This window comes from Paroedura picta, chromosome 6, assembly GCF_049243985.1.
Source record: "Paroedura picta isolate Pp20150507F chromosome 6, Ppicta_v3.0, whole genome shotgun sequence".
In the NCBI taxonomy this organism is placed as follows: domain Eukaryota; kingdom Metazoa; phylum Chordata; class Lepidosauria; order Squamata; family Gekkonidae; genus Paroedura; species Paroedura picta.
In genome coordinates, this window is record NC_135374.1 from 51,063,009 (window position 1) to 51,088,021 (window position 25,013).

The following is a 25,013-nucleotide window of genomic DNA, read 5'->3' on the forward strand; positions in this document are numbered from 1 at the left end:
TAAAATTAATTAACAGTGGCCTTTTAGCTCATAGAGATACTTCCAATTTAAGATTGCCAGATCACAATAGCCTCTGTATTCCCAAGACTCTGAGACAGGATATATCCCATGTACTTGGTTCTTTGGGGACATTTTAAGATACAGACTATAATGTCCTATCATTTACAACAGTGAAAAGTTTGAATTGACTCTTTCCAGCTGCGCTGACCTGGATGGACAAGGCTAGTCCAGTCTCATTGGAAATTAGAAGCTAAGTAGGGTTGACTCTGATTAGTACTTGGATGGGAGACTTACAAGGAAGTCTAGGATTGCTGCCCAAAGGTAAACTACCTCTGTTAGTCTCTTGCCTTGAATAGTCTATCAGGTCACCATAAATTGGCTGTAACTTGTTAGCATTTTCCACCACCCCCATGCAACCACCCCCTTCTCCTGTAATCTCCCCATGAAGCTTAAAAGGCTGATGTTAGAGGTTGGGGCACCTCCATGACAAAATGAAGTGCTGCATGGGGGGGGGGGGGTAATAGAGGAGGGGTCACATAAAATTGCCTCTTTCCTCTTGTATTAATGGAGAAAGCTTAGCAGACCAAGGTTTGTACTAGCATAAGATGGACAATTTTGCCTGATCATCTCTCCTTACCACAAACCCTTTTGCCAGTCAGCTGTTTATTCATGAATGTCCTCCTGGCATTGGCTTTCAGCGGACATAGAGGCTACTACAGAAAAAGAAACCACTTCCAACCCAGAATCTTTGCATTATGGTGTTGCTAAGAATATAGTTTCTATTGCATCAATCTTCGATATGGTGCTCACCAATATGTTTCAGGTTATACACTTTTTGCTCGAGTCTTTAGCAAAGGATCTTGAGAAGAATAGCAAAAAAAGGAGGAGGAGGAGCCCAAAACAAAACACAGGGAATATTGGCTGACTGGCCAGTAAGCACTGAGCTCATCTTTGGCAGTTGTGTCAGAGCCGTACAGCCTAAAACTTGGTCATATTAATATGTCATGATTCTGGGAATCTGAATCATCTCACTAGCTGGAAAAAAATGCTGTTTTTAAAGGTAGATAAAGGAAAATAATAAATGAAGTAACCTTAACATTGACAAAAACAGGACATTTGTGAAAGATTTTAACATACCAAATACTGTCCTACATCAACCTGGAATCAATGGTAGTGGTTTTCTGAACTTGAACGAGGTCTGATATAGCCATGTGGTACATGTAGCATGTTCTACAGGCCCTGCACTTCCAGGAGTCCCACACAGTGACTTCCCCTCATAGACCTGGGATGTAGTCTCTCACTTTCTCCCTGTCCCCTTTTAAGGACACTCAGAGTGACACCCCTTTCCACTGTGGGGGGCCCCTCTGCCCTCAGTTTGGCTGTTCCCACCACAATTGTACTCTGCTAGGGCCCCGCAAATCCTTAAACTGGCTCTGGTGCTGCAGGCCCCACAGATCCTTAAACCAGCTTTTCTCAACTTTTTTTTTTACCACTGAGAAACTCCTGAAACATTCTTAAGGCTCTGAGAAACCCAGAAGTGGTGCAATTGTGCATATAGTTGGGAAACATAGCTATGTACATGTCGGTCTGAGGCACCTCTCCTTCCCACCCACTCCAGGCCTATCACTAGCCATTTGGGAAGGGGGTGGGTTGGTCATATTATAAAAAATATATTAAATTAATTTTGTTGTTAGATGCAAAGTCGTGTCCGACCCATCGCAACCCCATGGACAACGATCCTCCAGGCCTTCCTGTCCTATACCATTCCCCGGAGTCCATTTAAGTTTGCACCTACTGCTTCAGTGACTCCATCCAGCCACCTCGTTCTCTGTCGTCCCCTTCTTCTTTTGCCCTCAATCGCTCCCAGCATTAGGCTCTTCTCCAAGGAGTCCTTCCTTCTCATGAGGTGACCAAAGTATTTGAGTTTCATCTTCAGGATCTGGCCTTCTAAGGAGCAGTCAGGGCTGATCTCCTCTAGGACTGACCAGTTTGTTCGCCTTGCAGTCCAAGGGACTCGCAACAGTCTTCTCCAGCACCAGAGTTCAAAAGCCTCAATTCTTTGATGCTCGGCCCTCCTTATGGTCCAACTTTCCAAGCCATACATTGTAACTGGGAATAATCTGTCACTATCTCAATTTCTCCCCCATCTATTTGCCAGGAATTGAGAGGGCCGGATGCCATGATCTTCGTTTTCTTGATGCTGAGTTTCAAGCCAACTTTTGCATTCTCCTCGTTTACCCGCATCAACAGGCTCTTTAGTTCCTCTTCACTTTCTGCCATTAGAGTGGTAGCATCTGCATATCTGAGGTTGTTGATATTTCTCCCTGCAATCTTGATCCCAATTTATGACTCCTCTAATCCCGCCTTTCTCATGATGTGCTCCGCATACAAGTTAAATAGGCAAGGCGACAGTATACAGCCTTGCTGAACTCTTTTCTCAATTTTGAACCAATCAGTGATTCCATGTTCGGTTCTCACTGTTGCTTCTTCACCTGCATATAAGTTTCTCAAGAGACAAATAAGATGCTCTGGTATACCCATCTCTTTAAGAACTTGCCACAATTGGTTGTGCTCCACACAATCAAAGGCTTTAGCATAGTCAATGAAGCAGAAGTAGATGTTCTTCTGGAACTCCCTAGCTTTCTCCATGATCCAGCGTATGTTGGCAATTTGATCTCTAGTTCCTCTGCCTCTTCGAAATCCTGCCTGTACTTCTGGAAGTTCTCGGTCCACATATTACTGGAGCCTATCTTGTAAAATTTTGAGCATAACTTTGCTAGCATGAGAAATTAGAGCAATGGTGCGGTAGATTGAACTTTCTTTGACATTGCCCTTCTTTGGGATTGGAATGTAAACTGACCTTTTCCAATCCTCTGGCCATTGTTGAGTTTTCAAAATTTGCTGGCATATTGAGTATAGCACTTTTACTGCATCGTCTTTTAAGATTTTGAATAGTTCAACTGGAATGCTGTCACCACCACTAGCTTTATTGTTGCTCAGACTTCCTAAGGCCCATTTGACTTCACATTCCTGGATGTCTGGCTCCAGATCAGTAACTACCCCATTGTGGTTATCAGGGATGTTAAACTCGCTCTTGTATAGTTCTTCTGTATAATTCTGCCACCTTTTTAAATTTCTTCTGCTTCTATGAGGTCCCTACAATTTTTGTCCCTTATCATACCCACCTTTGCATGAAACGTTATCTTCATATCTCCAGTTTTCTTGAAAAGATCTCCGGTCCTCCCCATTCTATTGTTTTCTTCTATTTGTTTGCACTGTTCATTTAAGAAGGCATTCTTATCTCTTCTAGCTTTTCTTTGGAATTCTGCATTCAATTGGGTGTATCTTTCTCTTTCTCCCTTGCCTTTCACTTCCCTTCTCTCCATAGCTATTTGTAAAGCTTCCTCAGACAGCCATTTTGATTTCTTGCATTTCTTTTTCTTTGGGATAATTTTAGTTGCTACCTCTTGTACAATGTTGCGAACCTCTGTCCATAGTTCTTCAGGCACTCTGTCTAATTCCTTAAATCTATTTGACACCTCTACTGTATATTCGTCAGAGATATGATTTAGTTCATATCTGAGTGGCCTAGTGCTTTTCCCTACTTTCTTCAATTTAAGCCTAAATTTTGCAGCAAGAAGCTGATGATCTGAACCACAATCAGCTCCTGGTCTTTTTTTTTTACTGACTGTATAGAACTTCTCCATCTTTGGCTGCAGAGCACATAGTCAATCTGTTTTCTGTGTTGACCGTCTGGTGATGCCCATGTGTAGAGTCGTCTTTTGGGTTGTTGGAAAAGAGTGTTTGCTATGACCATTGTATTCTCTTGACAAAATTCTACCAGCCTGTGCCCTGCTTCATTTTGTATTCCAAGGCCAAACTTGCCTGTTATCCCAGTTATCTTTTGGCTTCCTACTTTAGCATTCCAATCCCCATGTTGATAAGCACATCATTTTTTTGGTGTTGCTTCTAGAAGGTGTTGTAGGGCTTCATAGAACTGGTCAACTTCATCCTCTTCAGCAGTAGTGGTTGGGGCATAGACCTGGATTACTGTGATGTTGAATGGTTTGCCTTGGATTCGAACTGAGATCATTCTGTCATTTTGGGGATTGTATCCCAAGACTGCTTTTCCTACTCTCTTATTGATTATGAAGGCTACTCCATTTCTTCTGCGAGATTCTTGTCCACAGTTGTATACCTGATGGTCATCTGAATTAAATTCACCCATTCCTGTCCACTTTAGTTCACTGATTCCTAAAATGTCGATGTTCACTCTTGTCATCTCTTGTTTAACCACGTCCAGCTTGCCTTGATTCATGGATCTGACATTCCATGTTCCTATGGAATAAAAATCTTTACAGCATCTTTTCGCCAGCAGTTACTTCCACAGCTGAGCGTCCTTTCGGCTTTGGCCCAGTCGCTTCATTCATTCTGGCGCTACTCGTACTAGCTGCCTGCTCATCCCCAGTAGCATATTGGACACCTTCCGACCTGAGGGGCTCATCTTCCGGCATCATATCGTTTTGCCTTTTGAACTTGTCCATGGGTTTTCATGGCAAAGATACTGGAGTGGTTTGACATTTCCTTCTCCAGTGGATCACCTTTTGTCAGAGCTCTCAGCTATGACCTGTCCATCTTGGGTGGCCCTGCACGGCATAACTCCTAGCTTCACTGAGCTACGCAAGCCCCCTTGCCAAGGCAAGGCAGCGATCCTAGAAGGGGAATAAAATTAATTAACTTCCACTTATTTGGTAAACCTCTCCAGGGCCATCAAAAAACCCCTAGGTTTCACAAAACCCTGGTTGAGAAAGCCTGCCTTAAATCATTCCTGACTTGAATATATGTTAACTGAAGCTTTATCCAAAGCTCTCTGCACTAGTAGAAAACCAGATGTGCGGTTCTAATTAGGAAGAGCACCACCCAGAGTTGCAAAACAACTTGGGAAGAGATTGTGCTTTAAAAGCCACTAAAATGATAATTGAGAGTTTTTTTTAAAAAATGTATAATACGTCTTTACAAGTACAAGACTTTAGAAGTACAGCTAAAAGTGCTCTAGAAACCCACCAGAAAAATACACTAAATAGAAAGTAAACTGAAATGAGCAAAATCCCTGAAGATCTCCAGCTTTTACAGTCACAAGTCTTTCCATTTACTTTTTAAAATCCTCCTTGGAGTACTTACTGCTAAAGGTTAAAAGAAGTGCAGTGTATATAATTTAGCTGCACTGGGCACCACAAGTCAGCGCAAAAAAAAAATGAAAAACATGAATAATGTAGAAGAACACATACTTTTCAGACTACTTTTGTTATGATTGCTTTTTCAAATCTCCAACAAGGGACTTCATTTTGTGGTGGCAAGCCAACTTTCTAGTTATGTGCTTCTTGTCTTAATTTAAGATGATTTAGTTGATGTACAGAGTCATAAGGAAAAGTGGATTGTAATTCCAACATTTAGCATGGCTCAGAAGTTTAACCCTCAGATCCTGTTTGATTTTTAATTATGATGTCTGTAAAATATATATCCTCCCAATCCACACTGTGTTGTGCTCACAAAGCCATTCACACTGTGACCCCCATTCCCAGTCACCCTGACTACAACTTAGCCTTACTTTGCCTATATTGAATAGATGGATGAGTGACACTACTGTGTGCCATGTATTTATAACTGCTTAGTGCAAATATTTGTAATGCTTACAACTGCCTTGGTTCAGTTTATGGTGTTAATACCCAAGAATATTGCAATGCTATCCTAAGTAGATGGCATTGTGATAGGGCAACCATAGGCGCATAGATAGGGTTGGCTATCTTTAGGTGAGGCCAAGAGAGTTTCCAGAGTTATACTCTCCAGACTATATAGCAGAGTTGCCATGTCCCCCTGGCCACCTGCAGGTGTTGGGGGATAGGGTTGCCAGATCCAGGTCAGGAAACCCCTGGAGATTTGGAGATGGAGTTTAGGAAGGCAAAGATCTCAGTGGTGTACAATGCCATAGAATTCGCCCTCCAAAGTAGCCATTTTATCCAAGGGAATGGATCTCTGTAATATGTAGGTAATTTGTAATTCCAAGGGATCTTCAGGCCACACATAGAGGTTGTCATCATTACTACAGCTTTTCTGGGGAAATGGATGCTTTCCTCCTCAAATCTCTATCTTCTCCTGATCTCCAGTAATATTCCAATATGGAATTGGTAACTCTAATCACAGAACACTACTTAGGACATTGTGGTTGGCCAAATAAATATTTTAAAAGTTCAATATTCAGGAATTAATAAGAATATGAAATTTTAAAATCCTAATTGCTGCAGCACTCTGTAGTTTTCTCTAATTGTTGCAATCCAGGTTTAGAGAGATATTAAATATAATAAATATATTCTCCACCATGGGATTTTAAATCTGTATGTAAAGTAAGTAAAAACTAAAGGCACAACTGTGTGTGGAAATCAAGAGATAAACCAAAACAGTATGGGGCCAAAAATCAATAAAGGAGATTGGGAAGGTGTAAAATTTGATATGCCTAGAAAAGTACCTGGGAATATCTGGGGCCATTCCGCACTCATTCAAAATTGCACAATGGTTTCAAATTGAAATCGCTACTAATTTGCTGTTATGCACAATGTCGTTGACAATCTGCAACACTCCTGAAACCAATCCGCAAAACGCACTTCGTTGTAGCGCTTTCAGGGAAATCCCCAAAAGTGGATTCACCCTTCGGAAAGCGCTACACTCTTGCAACCAATCGGCAACACTAGCGGGAAAGTTCTGTGCGTTACCATTGTTGCGGTTTCTGCAAAGTCCCGCCCCCTGGCTCTCTCCTCTGATCTTCCGGCGAAGCGATCACCATTTTTTTTCTCAGAGCAAGCAGAGATCAATGCACCGGCGAGCCCTCGTTTACCCAGCGAGGCTTCCCCGGCTTCAGTCCCTCCCCAGAGCTGTTTTAAGTCACCAAGCACCACACAGCCCCGTTTGCTGGTTTATTTTCCCTTTATTTTTCACTCTATTTTTGGCCAAAAATCGCGCCCGTGCCGGGGGGGGGGTTATTTTTTTTCACTCAGGGGAGCGTGGCAATGATGAAACGGCAGCTCAAACACCACCTGCTAGCTAGATGGGTCTCTCCATTGCAACGAATCAATGCAGATTTGTTGCAACGTGTGGGTGTGTTTTTAAACCTTCCTTAAAGGGAAAGGGGCTTTTCGGGAGCATGATAATGGCCGCTCATTGGTGGCTCATTTGATTGACGGCCAGGGGCGGGACAAAGCTCGGCAATATCGCTTCCTGGCTAGCGATTTTTGTAGAGATCGGAAACCTGTGGGAAACGATAGAAATGCAACTGGATTCCAGTACAAAGGCAAGTATGCATAACGACGAATTCCACTATTTAAAATGGCATTTTTTTGTTCCAAAACCATTTTGCTACATAGATCCTGGTGTGAAATGGCCCCTGGACATATCTCCCCTTGTCTCTTGACTAGACCACAATGTTTCAAGTGCCTGCCTTGGAAATCACAGGAATCCTTTTGCTCCAATAATCTTATTGCTGGAAACAGTTCTCATTTGGCAACTGATGATTTGATGTAACTAATAATTTATGGTCTCTAATTTTCTCAGAGCACTTTTCACAGTGTAGAACAGTTGCAAATCATATTGCGCTCTAACTAGTTCCCCAGTGCAATATAACACCCTTTCAAAGATTAAAGTCATATGTACAAGGGGTTTATTTCTCAAGCAAGTGTTTATTGAAAAGGAGTTCCGTACAGCTAAGGGGTTGATATAAAGTAGACTAAGGAGGATTTATTCATGTATAAGGTCATTTTATTGTAGTCATTAGAAAACATTATCTTATATCGATAGACATGCAAGAGAAACCAGTTTCTGAATTTACCAGATTGATAACTGTCAATTTAAATGTGTTTAATTATGATCCAAATATGGTGCAATGGGTATATTACTACCAACAAAACTACCAAAGCATCCTCATAAAAGTGAACAGCATATCTTTGACACAGTTTTGAGAGCTGCTAGAATTACTAGAAAGAAAGAAAGAAAGAAAGAAAGAAAGAAAGAAAGAAAGAAAGAAAGAAAGAAAGAAAGAAAGAAAGAAAGAAAGAAAGAAAGAAAGAAAGAAAGAAAGAACCCTCCCTGACATTTTCTATGCTTCTGGCATAATAACCAAAAGAAAAAAAATCCACATGCTCACCATGGTGGGTACATTGGTATTTTGGTGCTATATCTGACTACAATGCAACTTCTCATTTTGAATTAATTTCCAAGTTATACAGATGAAACAAGTTGTTTGCACTACATATAACTGAATTATTTTATGCCTGTTTGCTTTTGATATGAAAGTTTAAGCCTTTTTACACTGAAAATGGGTTTGCCTGCTTAGCCAAAGAATCTCAATTTATCACATCCCTAACTCCTCCTAATGAAGCACCAAATGCACTCAAAACAAAATGGGTTTTTTCTTATTATATTCTACAGTAAATCTGTGCGTGCATTCAATTATTGACTTTTAGTGTGGTAATATATGTACAACCCTCAAAACTCTGTTCATTAATGTTAATTTATTTGCTGAAATAGACAAGAGATAATGATGCTGTTGGGGCAAACTCAATTTCTGATTTTAAGTGCCTAGGAAAGTGAAATGTCATTCTTAATATCTGAAACATAATGAAAATGTTGTCATTACTCTTAAGTAAGTATTATTCTATGTGTTTCTAATCTAAAACAAATACATATGTTTACACACACACACACACACAAATAGAAAGATTGGTCTTTTCTATCTTTAATCTCTTTTCTGCCCACTGAAGAATTGAGGAAAAGAATAAATTGTTACACAAGGAAGAAAATTTAAGTAAAACATTGTATGCCACCATCTCCTCCATGAACTCAAGCTTCATGTTATCTTAGTTACTATTAAACAAAAAGTACAATTCAAATGTTTTTAATCATTTGAACTCAGGCCAATACATGTTGAGTCTTGTTTATGATCCCCAAAATAGTTTCAGTTTATCAGTTTGATCATATGAGCTACTTTACCTGTAAGTTAAATATAGAGACATTGTGTAAGATATTCCAAGATGACTCAGGATATCAAGCCATAAATAACTTATGGAACTCACTGAAAATAGAATAGATGACTCTAAAAAGGGACTAGATTACTAACAGTCGCTCAGTGGCTCAGGAGTCATATGTGGCTGTGTCACATGTCACCTGTGGTTCATCTGAGTACCGTGGCACCAATGTAACACCTGTCTGTGTTTCAGGACAGTAGACATGGACTTTGCATGGTGGGGCTCGTAGCTGGCAGGTGGTTCCCCATTTTGAAACATTTGTTGCCAGATGAACGAGTGCCACTTGGGGTAGTGGTTATGAGTGGCACCTTCTAATCTGGGGAGTTGGGTTTGATTCTCCGCTCCTTCACATGCAGCCAGCTGTGTGACCTTGGGCTCACCACAACACTGATAAAGCTGTTCTGACCGAGCAGTAATATTGGGGCTTTCTCAGCCTCACCTCGCTTACAGGGTGTCTATCGTGGGGAGAGGAAAGTGAAGCCAATTGTAAGCTGCTTTGAGACTCCTTCTGGCATATAAAAACCAATTCTTCTTCTGCTCTTCTTTATTGCAAACAGTGGCATATCTAGTCAATTGGTGCCCAATCAATTTGATGAAGCTTGTTGAAATGGGGGCAAGCAGGGATACCAACCTCCAAATGAATCCCCCAACCTGGCAACCCCTCATCCCTTGCTAGTGGCCAGAGGTGGAATCTGGCAACCCTATCAGCTAGACAAATTCATAGAGAGATCTTTCAACAGCTAAGATAGCTATATTAAACCCCCACATTGAGTGGCATGGTAGAAGTCTTTGTGTGTGTGTGTGTGTCCGTGTGTGTGGTAGAAATTGAAGAAAGTGGTAACTTTCATGTGCTGTTTGTGGGTGGCTTCTTAGTCACTATGAGAAAATGATACTGGAAAAAATGGTTCCATAGTACAGTTCAGCATGATTCCTTATGTTCCATATTTTGGAATCCATAGTTTTTATAAAGTATAGAAAAGAGCCAGGACTGGGAATAAATGATGCACTATCCCAGTTGCCTCACGTGGGAGTTCTCTGTAGCTCAACTATCACAGACCAATCTCTGTACTACAGCAGCTATGCTTGTCCCTAGAAACGGGTTGCATGTAAACCTTTACCAGCACCGTTTATTGTGAGAAGTGAAAGCAATATATTGTGTTAGTCCTTATGAGTGCAAAGGGGGGAAAAAGCATGCAGGAGCAAAGTTGGCTGAAACAATTAAGATAAATAGGGTGCCTTTTATCACTTATGGTAAATTAACAACTTCACTATTTGAGGAATGATGGGCCAAGTGGCTGAACTTGTTAAAAATAAATCATTCGTTTCACTTTTAATAATACTCTGTCTGCTTACTGTAACCCATAATTCAATTCTTCCTTGAGTCAGCATTATTTCTTTAATGTATATATATCTGTCATGCTGCTATCTTTTATTACTTATGTTAAAAATCTATTTGTAGTGTGCAAGAATGCAGCTTCAAACCTACTTTAATATATATATATAAAAATGCAAAACTTGCTGTAAAACTTGCTGTAACAGCGAGAGGGGTAGTTGTGTCATTCTGTTGCATCATAAACAAACAGCAGTCTTATGGCATCTTATTAGAACATATTTTATTTCCAGGATAAAATTCCATGGATTAAAGCCATGCCATCAGATACAAAAAGGGAGCAATCTGCTCCATAAATCAAGTTATTTATAAAAGCTCCATACAGTAATAAGATACGTATAAATTAAATTACAACTGAGATACATTAATTAAGTTAGCCAAAGTGTGAAGTGTTTGCAGTAATAGCAGTGCTGAGCATGCTCCATTTCAAATGAGCAATGAAACAGAGAAATGCATTTGGTGCTATGTAAGCCCCTTTATTGTAGTTTATTATGGCTGAACAGACTGGAATCAACATTGGTTTACACTCTGACCTGATTACATACTGATTGTGGATTATAGCTAAAATGTGGCCTTCACTTACAAACGAGTATGACTTGGGGGCTTTACGCACCGGGATCTTTGTTGCAAATTGGTCACTGAATGAAAAATCGCCATTTAAAATAGTGGAATTCGTCGTTATGCATACCTGCCTTTGTAGTGGAATCCAGTTGCGTTTTGTAGCGTTTCCCACAGCTTCTGGTCTCGGCAGAAAAGGAAGCGCTATTGCCAAGCTCGTCCCGCCCCTGGCCGTCAAGCAGCCAATGGGCAGCCGTTAGCATGCTCCCAAACAGCCCCTTTCCCTTTAAGAAAGGTTTTTTTTTTTTAAAAAAAACAGACCCATTGTAACGAATCTGTGTAGATTCGTTGCAACGGAGAGACCTATCCAGCTGCCTAATGTGAGCTGTCGTTTGATCGTATGATCGTTGCCATGCTGCCTCGAGTGATAAAAAAAAAATCCCCCCCCTCTCACGGGCCCGATTTTCGGCTGAATTAATGTGTAAAAAATAAAGGGACTTTATTTCAGCAAACGGGCTTTTATGTGGTTTGTGCTTAGTGACTAAAGGTGAAGGACTGAAGCCAGGGAAGCCTCTAAACAGAAAGAGGCTCGCTGGTGCGTTTATCCCCGCTCGCTCGGAGAAAAAAAAATGGCGATCACTTTGCCGGAAGTTTGGAGGACAGGCTCAGGAGGAGGGACTTTGAAGAAACCGCAACAATGTTAACGCACAGGTCTTTTTTGCTAGTGTTGCAGATTGGTTGCAAGAGTGTAGCGCTTTCCGGAGGGTGAATCCACTTTTTGGGATTCCCCTGAAAGCGCTACAAGGAAGCACTTTTTGCAGATTGGTTTCAGGTGTGTGGCAGATTGTCTACGACGTCGTGCGTTATGGCAAATCAATAGCGTTTCCAATTGGCAACCATTGTGCGATTTTGAAGCCGTGCAAAAAGCCCCTTGGTTATGTTGGCTAACTAATTCACAGCAAGGTTTATACCATTCTTGCTCATGTTGGCTGTCTGAGGAAGACCCAAGATCTCAGGGTAGCCCAGCACTCCCTCAGAGTCAGTCTTTGCAAAGGAAGAAAACGGGTTCACACACCCAGTTCTTCCCACTCCTTCCCAGTCAATCTCTGCATCTAGTTTCCATGTCTCTCTTTGTCTACTGAAAGAGATGACAGGGGATTCATTCCTGCTGACCATTTTGCCTTGCCCAGCTACCCTCTTGCTTCCAGTAGGTTCCCCAGTGACCATACTTCTGGCCAGTAATTGAGGGGGGACTGGCCAGCCTCTTTACAATCTGGTAGGTCTTTGTGCATAGCGGCTGCATTTCTGGGGCCACATCAACACAAATAAGCTGTTAGTGGGGATACTAGGCTCAAAGACAATACTATGAACAAGGTGTGCATTGCAAAACATATACAATTTTGTTTCCTTGAGAATAACGTAGCTGTACTTCAAGTGTTCAGTATAATTTGTGCATTTTCTCATAACTCTTTCAGCTCTATTATGATAGCAAGTGGGAATGTATACTAGTTTTGGGGGGGCATATAATTATTTTTTACTGGTATTTGTAGTTTTGTTTTTGTTTTGGGCTATTTGCCAGATAAGCAAGCAGCAAGACTATAACTTCTTGGTTTTTCCAGGTTTCTTTTGAACACCATTAATGGATCAAACATTTCTGACCTATACCACCAGATCCATCAACTTTACAGCAGCTTGTCCTTGGCTCTACTACCAAAATGTTTTTATTTCTCTTCCTGATCTCAAAAGCTTCCCTTGACCTCTACTAGGTTACAGAACTTTTGATATATCAAAAGTACACTATCCTTTTAAAGGCTGAGGCCAAAAGGGATGCCAAGGCATCCAGGTGAGATCATACTTGAGGGTTAATTTAAACTGAGGTCTTTCTAGCTCGTATACTTTGCCATATGATTCATAAGCTTTAGAGTGCAAGCAGTTTATGTCAGACCATACACCCCCAAACAAAACAAAACAAAACAAAAATCATCTGCATTATTTTGTTCTGGAGTTGTGCACTGGGGGGGGGGAGACACTTCATTTCACATTCATATTTTGGGAATGGGTTCCATATTATTTGGGTCCCTTCATAAAGTTTCTTTCTTTCTTTCTTTCTTTCTTTCTTTCTTTCTTTCTTTCTTTCTTTCTTTCTTTCTTTCTTTCTTTCTTTCTTTCTTTCTTTCTTTCTTTCTTTCTTTCTTTCTTTCTTTCTTTCTTTCTTTCTCTCTTTCTTTCTTTCTCTCTCTCTCTCTCTCTCTCTCTCTCTCTCTCTCTCTCTCTCTCTCTCTCTCTCTCTCTCCCCTTCCATGGAGATTATTGTGGTATCTCTCATGTTGTTGCAAGACTAACAACTGTCCTCCCCCCACCCCTTTGGTTGCTGCCCCCGCTTCAAGTAAAATCCAGTCCCCTTCTTTCCAGCAGGGTTTCCAGCCTTACAAGGGATCATTCAGTAGCATGTGAAGGAGTCAGGCAGTTGGGTAAGGACAGTAACAGCATCAAAATAGAAAATCCTAGCATAACAAACAACAGTTAAATGTGGCGAACCCAACAGAAACAACTTCAGGATCAAATCTAGTTGGATATAACTTTGCTGCTTCTGAGTTCTTCATTATAATTCTGAGTTTGAAGTCTGGGAAAGACTGAGGGGATCCAGGCACAAACATAAGTTCATGCCGTTCACTCTCAAAGGCCAGAGCTGCGGTGTGCTAAGTGTAAGCTTAGTAAATAGTAGGCATGACACAAGTGGCATTCCAGCAAACTCTGGCATCACTAATCAGGTAATGCTGTGGCATCTGCTTCTAGTGGAGTAGATACTGAATGTGAAGTGACTTGTGATAGTTTGATATTTCTGAAACAAAAGCAAGAAATCATAAGTCACTGTATCCGATTTGTGATTCTCTGAGCACTAACTAATCAACCAGGTTCACTAACCTGCTGCCTGAGACTTTTATGTCTACCTCTCCTAAGAACTAACTCGCAATTACCTTTTTTCCAAACATGTCTGTGTGTGTGTGTGGGGGGGGGGAACGGTATCTTTATGACCATTTAGGCACTGGGAACTTCACTGCCCAAGCTCCCGTGCAGGAGCACAAATTGGGGTGGATGATGCACACTGGGCCAAATTCTGCCCTGTCTGGGTGCAGGAAGAGGTGGGGCAAGCTGCCACAACTAAAACTCCAGCTTGCAGCCCGGCATGAAACCTCCAGTGCGTAAATGGTCTATGTGAAACTACATATAGGCTTTCTTCATCTTGATTAGTTTTAAAAACCTGCTTCTGACTTTCTAGCCTAAAAGATTATTAAAATTTGGTAACTACAATATCTGATGATTTCGATAAAAACCTTAGTTTATTTTTCTCTGTACCAAGCAAGAAAGCTAATTTCCTAGTGAAAATTGGGAATAAATTGTGACAGTGTTATCATGGTCTCATCCACTTCCTTCCCTCAGTGATCTGTTTTCTTCTTTCCTTAAGAGCTGTACCCCATCCTGTCAGCCTGATATTTTACTGCAGGGAAAGGTCAGAATTGCCGTTTAATTTAAAATACTGAAAATAGCACTTGAGACATTTTGAAATTCAAAATTAACAGAATATTTTATTTGATGTAGAGGGGAAAGGCCAGGTGAAATCAGGGGTTGAAATTTCTGAGGTAAAATCAGTATACACAGAGATTTTAATTCTTATATTTCAGGCTAATGAAAGTTTCTTAAGCTATTCATAAGTAAAGGTAAAGGTATCCCCTGTGCTGTCTGACCCTTGGGGTGACGCCCTCTAGCATTTTCATGGCAGACTCAATACGAGGTGGTTTGCCCGTGCCTTCCCCAGTCATTACCGTTTACCCCCCAGCAAGCTGGGTACTCATTTTACCGACCTCGGAAGGATGGAAGGCTGAGTCAACCTTGAGCCGGCTGCTGAGATTGAACTCCCAGCCTCATGGCAGAGCTTTCAGACTGCATGACTGCTGCCCTACTACTCTGCGCCACAAGAGGCTCTTAAGCTATTCATAGGCACTTAAAATTTTAATGTTGAAAGGCTTTTATTAAAGATTTTTCCAAACACTCCAGTACTTTTTAAAAAGTACTCTTTTAGCTTCCAGAAGTCTGGTACACTCTTTCCAGTACCCAAACCCCTTATCTCAAAATAAGTATTTGTCTTGAGTTTTTAACTGTCTTATTTTGAACCACTAGGCTCTGCAAGTGGACCATTTTAACTGAACTGTCATTCCAGCAGAGCTTTGGTGCCACATTCATCCATGCATTGGGGAGGCAATGGTTGGACCATGGCCTCCAGTTCCCAAACCAGACCCTCCCTCAAATATTCAGTGCAAAATAGAGTCTTAAATATGTTGTTCGTTATGCATGGGATCTGTCATAACCAGGGAGACACCCACAATGGCTACTAAGGCTGCAAAATACTGATGCAATCCAGACAAGATGAGTGACATATACCTAGTTGACTTTGGTTGCCCTCCTTACTTTGAAAAATGTTTTGACTATGAACACACTTCTTTCACAATCCAATCCAAACCGTTCACTTTTGTACAAATATCACTCAAATGAATTTAAAATGTTGGCATAGTAGAACAATATTCAGACAGTAATTTATCAATTATCCATTTTGTGACTGTGCAGCATCTGATATATGTGAGTAGCAATTCCAGATGAATCATCATAGATCATTTATTGGGAAAAGAGAGAGAACTCCATCAACAATGAAACAAGGCAATATATTGACTTCCAAATTTTGCTTTTTGTTAAAATGAACCAGTAAAGTACAAATCCTCCATAAAATCCCTTTACAAGTAGGCGGGGTGTAAGAATGCCAAAACTCACCCTTTCCTATGTAAATAGTAGTGGAATAAAGTGCATTTATCCCCACGCCCAGAGACACCCCCCCCACCCCCCTGGCCACCCCCTTGTTGTGCTGCCGCCGCTTCTCCACCCCCAGACACACACATGCACACACACACAGCCTCACCAGCCAAACCCCCCTGGTTGCCCCCCCACGATCACCCCGCCACTGCTTCCCCGTGCCCACAGACACACACACACACAACCACCCACCCACTGCACTCTCCCACCCCCCACCCCACACACCCACGCACACACTCCTCTCTTCCCCCTTCCCTTGCCACCTCCCCAATTCGCCTTCCCCTCGCAATTCCCCACACACACTTCACACATACCCTGTCCCCTCCCCTTTCACCTACCTCTCTGCCTGACTTCCTTTCTTCCTTCTTACTTCCTCACTTCCTGACTTCCTCTATTTCTCCATTTCCTCCCTGTCTCTGTCTCTCACTTGCTTCCTGTTTTTCTCTTTTACTTCCTTTCTTTCTCCCTTCTACCCATCCCTTCAACCACACCTTGCCCTTTTTTCTCCCTCCCATACCTCCTTTCCTCTTCTTCCTTCCTTTCCTACAGTCTGCCTCCCCATCTGCTAGCGCCCACTGTATTTCTTCTACAGTTAAACAATATTTCTAGTTAAACAATAATACAATCCAACATCTAACAAATAGTCCAACAATTCATAAACAAGGAGGGAGGGAGGGTTTCGCTTCCTTGGATGCCTTGAGGGGGGAAAGAGGGCGAGCAAGGGGGAAAAGAGGCCGAGCAATGTCAGGCCACCCGTTTAACTGACACTTAGCTCAGCCACACCCCCTGTTGCTATGCCAACACACACTGCTCAGAGGATGCCAGGGCTGGGAATTCTCTCCCACCAGCCAGGTCTCTGTCAGCGTTCATCCTCCACAGCGGCAATGGCCCCCTTTAGATGAGTCTTGGGGGCTTTTTATAACCTTGTTAGTCCATCCCTCTGCAGAGTCATAATGCTGGCAAGAATTAGTTCACTTCCCTTGAATGCCCTTGTGGGAAGATACCAGCTTGTTGCTAAGAAAGAAAAATTGTGCCCATGCTCTGCAAACTCTATTGATTCAAACCAGCATATCATTCTGGATTGTCAGCTCACAAGATACCTTGCAGTGACCTTTTCTCTTCCGGATTTTTCTCTAGGTAATTGGCAAATGAAGAAGTTACAATTCAATTTCTGCTAAATGATAATTCTGCACAGACCACATTGTGTATGGCTGAATTTTTAATGGCTGTATATTGTGCTAGTTCTAAGATATTTTAATTCAGTTATTTTATTATCTACACTGTTGTATTTGTCTCTCACTTGTTTTATGCCAATAAAGGTATCATTATCACTTAAGAAAAATTTAATAAACAGTGAAACATACAATGAAAGAAACGGGAACTGAGACGACTAGAGTAAGTTTGGAGGAAGACTCGTGACGAAGAATCGAGAGCATCTTATAGAACGCAGTTAAGAGCCTGTGAGAGGGCGGTGAAGTCAGTGAAACATAACTTTTACTCGACTCGCATCACGTCTGCGCACTCACGCCCAGCACAACTATTTAGGGTAGTCCAATCTCTCACTGCCCTCGATTAAAGGCGCCAAAACAATAGCCAATTGGACATTAGCTGTGAGGCATTTGCGAGTCACTTCGCAGATAAAATCTCAACTCTCCACCATGACCTCCCTCCAACTTTGGACACAGAAAGTGAACTAGAGGCTCCTTGGCCGTCTTTGGGGAGAACAATGAGTTACTTTAGATGACTCTCATTAGATGAAGTGGACAGGATGCTAGCAGCAACGAGGCCAACCACTTGCCCTCTAGACCCGTGTCCATCGTGGCTCCTAAAAAAAAACAAATATAAGAATAGGAGCCCCGTCCAGGAAATAATCAACCTTACCCTTTCAACATAATCAAGTGGGACTTAACATGTGTAATTGTGTGTTTATTCAGAAGTCAAATATATAACTTTTTCAAAAGTATACTTTTAGTGTAAGAAATAACATGCAATTTTCTCACCATCAGTTTTACTTGGAAAAAATGCCATCTATAGCAGCAATTTCATAAAATCCTTTAATATAACTAATTAGAATGATACCATGGAGATATTTTGAGATCCCAGTCATTTTAGATACCATCCTATGAAAAAAATTGCTATGCAAAGATGAATATACAAGAAATATAAATGTATATAACAAAGTATTTTAACCTGAGTTATTATACCTTTTAAAATGATGCATATTTTGTGAATTAGATTTGGCAAGCACCATGATGAAATGGCTATGACTGAGGTGCTCAAAATATTTCCTGTAGGGTATCATAGGCCTCAACAGACCTTACTGCTATAAAAAGCTCAGCCCACACAACTGCCAGGTAAGTGATGATGGCTGCCTTTACCAATGACTGGGTTGTATCCTAGTGTTCTACCCAACAAACTAGATACTTCTTCTAGTGCAAAGAGCCTTCCTCTTAGGTTTTCTGGCCCTTGGACGGCAAGTTTTGGGACCATTAGATACAGAGACTGAATACATCTGCATTTTACAATACTCTAGTATTGTAGTCTGGCTGGGGGCTCATGGGAATTGTAGTCCATGGACATTTGGAAGGCCACAGTTTGACTACCCCAGCTCTAGTCCCCCAAATTTCTGCAGTAAACACCATAAAGCATTTGCAACATTATTTCCCCCCCTTACATACTGTTTTTTTGAACAGCAGCTGGAGTTGGGGTCAGGGACAGGAGTGACCCTACTCTTTCTCGAGGAACAGCTTATTTAGATGAGGGATAATGTCTTCTGTTGTAGATTCAAGTGGACAGCTGTGTTGGTCTGTAGTAGCAAAACCAAATTTGAGTCCAGTGGCCTTAAAGATTTGTTCAAGGTGTGAGCTTTCGTGTGCATGATCTGAGGAAGTGTGCATGCACACGAACTTTGCCTTGAATAAATCTTTGTTCATCTTCTCTTGTAGTTCTACACTTAGTTGAGTGAAAAGATAAAATATATCCCAGTGCCTTTTAAATTAGCAACCCCCAACCTGTGGGCTCCGGACCACATGTGGTCCATCGACTAATTGAAGGTGGGCCACGAAGGACACCTTCTCCCCCCCCCAGCCCTTTACTTCATCCCCCCTGGCCCTTTACAACGCACTTCGGGTGTCATTGTCTCCCATCACTCCCAGATGGGACTATCTCGTTGAAGAGAAACAAGCTCAGGGTTCCTATTGATTTGTCATTGTCATGAGTTAAAATTTCCATGAAAACAAAATGTTCCTTATGTTCATTGTTGTGGCCTGTCTGTATCTTATTTTGAAGGGATGTTTAAACATTACCATAGTAATCAGAGAGCGTTAGAGCAGTGGTTGAGAGTAGAGGAGTAAACTACCCCCCCACACACCGGGCCTCAGTAAAATTGTCAAGCATTGAGTGGTCCCCGGTGATAAAAAGGTTGGGGACCATTGTTTTAAATGACTGATATAATTCCTTGAATATTAATAAACCAAATCAGACTATGTGGGAGACCTTACAGGATGGTGCAATATTGTAACTGTCAGGTGAATGAGCTGTGATGGTTCTGATGGTTTCTGATGGTTCAGATCTCATGTCAATCACAGTGTGAACTTAGGTAAACCATTCAGGCTCACAGTGTATTTCTCAACAGTTACACCCTTCTAAGACCATTGATTTCAGCAAACTTAAAAAGACGTATCTAGGACTGCGCTGTTAGACCCCTGTTTGCAGATCATAATAATGAAGTACTTCTTTATAAATAAATAAAAACACTAGGATATGGTAATAAGGTTAGGCTGCAGGTTTTTGATTTTTTCTTTTAAGTGGGGAGTTATTCATGGTTTTGTTATATTTTATGTTTTAGATTTGGGGTACTAAACCATCTTAAGTTATGGATAAAGGCAGGGCATAAGTATATTAATAAAGAAGTAAACTTTTACATAAGCTTTTATATATAAAATTACTTCAGAACCTAAAAACAAAGTTTCCCATTCACGGCTTTGCTTCAGATATACAATCACCTCTTCTTGCACTCATCAGCACCTGCTTCCATGGCAAAAGCAAATTTGACAAAGGGTAGTGATTTAACCCTACTAATAGAACAGTTTTCAGATCACATGCTTGACAACCACCTTTCCCCCTCTTTTAACACTTACCTAATAATGACTTTAATTGCATTCTTTTCCAGCAAGATTATTTTAGGCTTTCTCTCATATGGCCACCTCATTGTTTTACATGCCGGCTAATAAATGTGATAATGAGTAAGAGCATCTGTTAACAGGATGTGTGAATGCAGGTCTGAAATGACATTATTTCTGTCCATGAAGTGTTTTTTAAAGCATATTCTTGCTTACTAATCAACTCCATATCAAGTCCTCATCCAGAAATAAAATACATACTTTGTGAATATTGTTGGAAATCCATCTCTGCATCCTGCCACCAGTTTAAAGCTAAATGTTAGCATGAAATAATTAGGATTGGTTCGCTACACTAATTACAATTCCTGCCAACAAAAAAGGAGGGACAAGCTATGTTGCACCAAGAGACAAAGGATAAGTTACACAAGTGGCATTGATAAACCTGCACCATTTCGCAAAATGTGACAACAGCACTAGGCCTTGGTTAGTTAGTGAAACAAATAAATGTGAAGTGACGGAAAGGGACTGCCAGCTGTATTAATCTAAGATGAGCTTCTATATCCCTTCTGTTTTGAAGGTGTTTAAGGCTGGACATATCCAAGGCATGAGACTGAGGGCTTTGGGTCATTGCCATTTAGTACATACCTTGCACAAGTGGATCCAAGGTAAGAGCAGGGTAAGACTGCCCCTGAAGAGTGTATGGATGTTACAATTGATACAGAATGCTACAGCCAGGATGTTTACTGAAATGGGTTGTTGGGCCTATACTAGCTATCTCAGTTCCACAGGGCCTGCCAGACCGAGCTCTTCCACCAGGTGGGGTGGGGCCAGGTACATCTTGAGGGTCCCCAGCCAGCTTGGTGTAGTGGTTAGGAGCATGGACTTCTAATATGGTGAGCTGGGTTTGATTCTGCGCTCTTCCTCCAAATGCAGCCAGCTGGGTGACCTTGGGCTCGCTACAGTACTGATAAAGCTGTTTTAATCGAGCAGGAATATCAGGGCTCTCTCAACCTCACCTACCTTACAGGGTGTCTGTTGTGGGGAGAGGAAAGGAAAGGTAATTGCGACTCTTTCTGGTAGAGAAAAGCGGCATATAAGAACCAGTTCTTCTTTTTCTTCTTCTCCTTCTTCAATTAACAAATGTCAAAAACAAAGTACCCTTGGAACCAAAAACATTTTTTATCCGCTGCCTATTGTCTAAGGCAGAGGGGACAAGATTGACATCACTTAGCCTTAGTTCCTCCACTGTAATATATGTGTGAGCACACTGTTGCTGCTGCTGCTTCTGGAGCAATATGGAGTAGGACCTCTTTAGCCATTCTTCGTGAATAGGTATGCTCATAGGGGAGAAAGTCTATAAAGTACAGAGATCAAAGGAAAACCAGCATTTTGAATTAGGTCTAGAACTCAACTGGAAGCCAGTGAAATTATTTCAGGTCAGATCAGATGTTATTTATTCCTCCTGGCATGCCTGTATCAGTAACCTAGGAACCACATTGCAGTAGTAGTTTCTGAGTCCTGTTCACTGACAGACCCATATAAAAATCATTACAATAGTCTAATCCAAATGTCGCCAATCATAGGGCTGCTTGTTCTGGGTAGGGAAATTCAAGCAGATTTGGGCAGAAGAAGAAGAAGAAGAAGAAGAAGAAGAAGAAGAAGAGTTGGTTCTTATATGCAGATTTGAGACTCCTTCAGGTAGAGAAAAGCAGAATATAAGAACCAACTTTCTCAGCCTCACCTGCCTCATAGCTTTCCCTTTCCTCTCCCCACAACAGACACCCTGTGAGGTGGGTGAGGCTGAGAGAGCCCTGATATTACCATTTAGTCAGAACAGCTTGATCAGTGCTGTAGCAAGCCCAAGGTCACCCAGCTTGCCTCATGTGAGAGAATGCGGAATCAAACCCAGCTCACAAAATTAGAAGTCCACACTCCTAACCACTACACCAAACTGGTAGAACCTGGCCTTGGCAGAGTTCGGGAGAAAAGGTATAATGCCATGGAGTCCACATTCCAAAGCAGCCATTTTATCTAGGGAAATTGATCTTGGTTGCCTGGAGATCAATTGTAATTCTGGGAGAATTCCAATTGCCACCTAGAGTTTGGCAACCCTGCCAGTGAATATACATCTTTCTTGTCCAGAAAAATGACTTCATACAGACCCCAGTATGTTACTTTACCAATTCATACATATATATCCTTCAGTCAATATATCATCACCTAATATCTCCTGATCATACATAGTATCTCTCTCTCTCTCATGGAACCTTGAAAAAGTGCAGCTTTAATTCATTCACATACTTTATACACACAAAAGGTCTGTTGTGACCTAGTTTATTTCTATTGGACTGCTACCACCGTATTGCCCATACATTTTCAGCATACTTACTTTGTTGTCTACTCTTTTTGTATCACCATTCATCCAAAAGACCATATAAATAATTCTGAAACTCAAGGTGGCATACAAAGTTCTCTACACTCCTGCTTTGCCTCATCAAACAATCCCATATGTCTACCAAGTAGGCTAAGAGAGGATGGCTGGCCCAAGGTTACTCAATGAGCAAGGCTCAGTAGGGGATTAAACATGGATTTTTCAGGTCCTAAGCCAAACATAGATCACTATATCACATTAACTCACATAATATTGCGTGAAAATATATGTGTAATTGTGTCTGGTTAAAAGTGTTGTGTTTGTGGTGCCTGATCGATACATTAGGATGCCTGCTTCATCCATGCAAGTTATCACTTAAAAGTATGGTTGTGACATGTGACGTCACCCTGTCACTTGTAAGTCTACTAGCCAGAAAGCTTATCATTATTTCCAAATGCTTGTTTGCTTTGTAGAGGCTAGCAGAGTGAAATCCTCTGAGGAAATGATTGTCTTTTTAACCAGACAGGAGCAAATGAGTACATACCAAGAATGTAAGAAATATGGAAATATGAACATGTTCAGTTTGCCCCTTTGATTTCAGGAAACAATACTGAGCAAACCTTTGTAAGCCTGGTCCACATGTATTTCTCCAAGAAAAACTAACTATTGATGTCAACAGCCAACCAAACAACGTTTTACAACTATGATGTTGTAATGGCTAGAGGCAATGTGCTAGTTCAGCAGCAGGATGATTAAAACAAAAATTGCACGATTGTTTCCTGAAGTGAAGGGCCCCTGCAATCAAAAGGGCACAATGAACAACTCCATATTTTGTACATGATCATAAGATTGTTATCATGGTGCTGTGCCCTGGCCAGTAAAAGGACAATCACTGCCTCAGGGAATTTATACTTTGTGCAAACGAACATATGAAAACAGGGATAGAGTTTCTTGAACTACTCTCACTTGTATACTTAGCTGTGAATGTAACAGATAAAGGACAAGGTGAAGCTCTAAAATGCCCTATTAATAACTGGATAGTCATTTATTCCAGCTGGCTGCCCCACCCCACCATCTTCATACTGCAGAAGATATGGCTGAGGAGGGAGTCTGGAACTGATGATCTTTCAAGAATATTAAAAGTAGTGTGTGTCTCATGTCATGAAGAGCTTATTAAATTGAACCATTGCAGCATGCTTTGGATCTCATTATGTGGCTTGGCCAGTAGAAGGGAAGGTTAACAGGCACATAGTAACAGGCACAGGCACAGGGGCTGGGTTGAGACCATACTGGGTATAATTGGTCTCCAGATCACAAATCCATCAAAACAAATAAAGATCAAGTGGATCTGTGACAAACTACCAATGTTTACTTGGTAGCTGGTTCCCACCATGAAACAGCTGTTGCCAGAGGAGCAGATAAGTTGTTGACCCTCTGTGAGGTTGTAAGCCTCATGTCAATCAAAGAAACTGTGAGGGCCATTCCGCATGACTTTAATATAGCACTAGTCTTACATTTTGTTTTCACCACTAAAACTGTGTCCTGCATGACGTCATGAGCAATCTGCAACAGTCTTGCAACACTAGCGCCAAAATCGCTTAGTTGTAGCGATTTTCAGGGAATCGGGAAAAGTGGATTCACCCTCAGAAAGTCACTACACTCCTGCCAACAACCTGAAACACTTGCGAAAAAGACATGTGTGTTCTCAATGTAGCGGTTGCAACAAAGTCCCTCCCCCTGGCTCTCTCCTCCGAACTTCCGGCGAAGCGATCGCCATTTTTTTCCCCTCAGAGCGGGGAAAGCAACAAACCAGCAAGGCTTCATTCACCCAGCGAGGCTTCTCCTCCACAGATGTGCTTTAAAGCTCCCCTAAGTTCCCAAGCACAACACAGCCCCCCTGTTCGCCAGTTCCCTTTAATTTCGGCCAAAAATCACGCCCATGCGGGAGGGGATTTTTTTCCCCGCTTGGGGGAGCGTGGTAACGATGAATCACCAGCTCACACACCAGCTAGATGGGTCTCTCCGTTGCAACGAATCAACGCATATTCGTTGCAACGTGTGTGTGTGTTTTTTTTTAAACTGTGCTTAAAGGGAAAGGGGCTTTTCCAGAGCATGATAACAACCGCCCATTGGCTGTTCCATTTGATTGACGTCCAGGGGCGGGAACAAGCACAGAAAAAAATCGCTTCCTTTCTAGCGATTCCTGCGAGACCGGAAACCTGTGGGGAACGAATGAAACGCTACTGGATTCCACTACAAATGAAGGTATGTGGAACACCGAGATCCCACTATTTAAAATAGCGTTTCCGCTTTGTGAAACCAATTGGCAACATTGGTCCTTGTGCGGAATGGCCCTGAGTTTGGGGAAATGGAAGGCATGGCATGAGAACCACTGGGTTATAAACATAAATTAGTTCTGTCGTCTTTTTTCAAAATGGTGCTTAAAAAAAAATCCTTTATCACCAATCTCCGTTCCCCCCGGGACTCTCTATCCTTTTTATTCAAATTGTTGTGTAGGGGTATGAATGCACTAAAAATAATAAGAAAAGGCCAAGAAAATACAAAGTTCAGCTTGATCTCACATTCTGAGTCTTGTGTTCTGCACTGGACTTTTGAGAGGAGCATTTCTTTCCTTTGGC